Source organism: Arachis hypogaea, chromosome 4 (genome assembly GCF_003086295.3).
Source record: "Arachis hypogaea cultivar Tifrunner chromosome 4, arahy.Tifrunner.gnm2.J5K5, whole genome shotgun sequence".
Classification (NCBI taxonomy): Eukaryota; Viridiplantae; Streptophyta; class Magnoliopsida; order Fabales; family Fabaceae; genus Arachis; species Arachis hypogaea.
Window position 1 is genome coordinate 95,515,096 of NC_092039.1, and position 2,156 is coordinate 95,517,251.

At 43.1% G+C, this 2,156-nt stretch overlaps 1 non-coding gene across 1 annotated transcript; it reads left to right on the plus strand.

The window, feature by feature from the left end:
* The first annotated feature begins 1,526 nt into the window (after positions 1–1,526).
* On the plus strand, positions 1,527–1,634 carry LOC112799360 (small nucleolar RNA R71). The gene has a single exon (XR_003200936.1). It is a non-coding gene; the product is annotated as a small nucleolar RNA R71 (small nucleolar RNA).
* The last annotated feature ends 522 nt before the right edge of the window (positions 1,635–2,156 follow it).

The following is a 2,156-nucleotide window of genomic DNA, read 5'->3' on the forward strand; positions in this document are numbered from 1 at the left end:
TGCTTCCTCTCCATGGTGACAGAGGGATATCCTTGGGCCTTAAACACCAAGGATTCTTCATTCACTTGAATGATCAACTCTCCTCTATCCACATCAATCACAACCTTTGCTGTGGCTAGGAAGGGTCTGCCAAGGATGATGGATTCATCCATGCACTTCCCAGACTCTAGGACTATGAAATCAGTAGGGATGTAGTGGTCTTCCACTTTAACCAGAACATCCTCTACAAGTCCATAGGCTTGTTTTCGGGAATTGTCTGCCATCTCTAGTGAGATTTTTGCAGCTTGCACCTCAAAGATCCCTAATTTCTCCATTACAGAGAGGGGCATGAGGTTTACATTTGACCCTAAGTCACACAAGGCCTTCTTGAAGGTCATGGTGCCTATGGTACAAGGTATTGAAAACTTCCCAGGATCCTGTCTCTTTTGAGGCAGTTTCTGCCTAGACAAGTCATTCAATTCTTTGATGAGCAAAGGGGGTTCATCCTCCCAAGTCTCATTTCCAAATAACTTGTCATTCAGCTTCATGATTGCTCCAAGGTATTTAGCAACTTGCTCCTCAGTGACATACTCATCCTCTTCAGAGGAAGAATACTCATCAGAGCTCATGAATGGCAGAAGTAAGTCCAATGGAATCTCTATGGTCTCAGTTTGAGCCTCAGATTCCCATGGTTCCTCATTGGGGAGCTCATTGGAGGCCAGTGGACGTCCAGTGAGGCCTTCCTCAGTGGCGTTCACTGCCTCTTCTTCCTCCCACAATTCGGCCATGTTGATGGCCTTGCACTCTCCTTTTGGATTTTCTTCAGTATTGCTTGGGAGAGTACTTGGAGGGAGTTCAGTAATTTTCTTGCTCAGCTGACCCACTTGTCCTTCCAAATTTCTAATGGAAGACCTTGTTTCAGTCATGAAACTTTGAGTGGTTTTGATTAGATCAGAGACCATGGTTGCTAAGTCAGAGGTATTCTGCTTAGAACTCTCTGTCTGTTGCTGAAAAGATGATGGAAAAGGCTTGCTATTGCTAAACCTGTTTCTTCCACCATTATTGTTATTGAAACCTTGTTGAGGTCTCTGTTGATCCTTCCATGAAAGATTTGGATGATTCCTCCATGAAGGATTGTAGGTGTTTCCATAAGGTTCTCCCATGTAATTCACCTCTTCCATTGAAGGGTTCTCAGGATCATAAGCTTCTTCCTCAGATGAAGCTTCCTTAGTACTGCTTGGTGCATTTTGCATTCCAGACAGACTTTGAGAAATCATATTGACTTGTTGAGTCAATATTTTGTTCTGAGCCAATATGGCATTCAGAGTGTCAATCTCAAGAACTCCTCTCTTCTGACTAGTCCCATTGTTCACAGGATTCCTTTCAGAAGTGTACATGAATTGGTTATTTGCAACCATTTCAATCAGTTCTTGAGCTTCAGTAGGCGTCTTCTTCAGATGAAGAGATCCTCCAGAAGAGCTATCCAAAGACATTTTGGATAGTTCAGAGAGACCATCATAGAAAATACCTATGATGCTCCATTCAGAAAGCATATCAGAAGGACACTTTCTGATTAATTGTTTGTATCTTTCCCAAGCTTCATAGAGGGATTCTCCTTCCTTCTGTCTGAAGGTTTGGACTTCCACTCTAAGCTTACTCAATTTTTGAGGTGGAAAGAACTTTGCCAAGAAGGCATTGACTAGCTTTTCCCAAGAGTCCAGGCTTTCTTTAGGTTGAGAATCCAACCATGTTCTAGCTTTGTCTCTCACAGCAAAAGGGAATAGCATTAATCTGTAGACCTCAGGTTCAACCCCATTAGTCTTGACAGTGTCACAGATTTGTAAGAACTCAGCTAAAAACTGATGAGGATCTTCCAATGGAAGTCCATGGAACTTGCAATTCTGTTGCATTAGAGAAACTAATTGAGGCTTAAGCTCAAAGTTGTTTGCTCCAATGGCAGGGATAGAGATGCTTCTCCCATAGAAGTCAGGAGTAGGTGCAGTAAAGTCACCCAGCACCTTCCTTGCATTGTTGGCATTGTTGTTGTTTTCGGCTGCCATGAGTTCTTCTCCTTTGAAGAATTCGGTCAGGTGCCCTAAAGAGAGTTGTGCTTTGGCTTCTCTTAGCTTTCTCTTCAAGGCCCTTTCAGGTTCAGGATCAGCCTCAACAAGAATGCC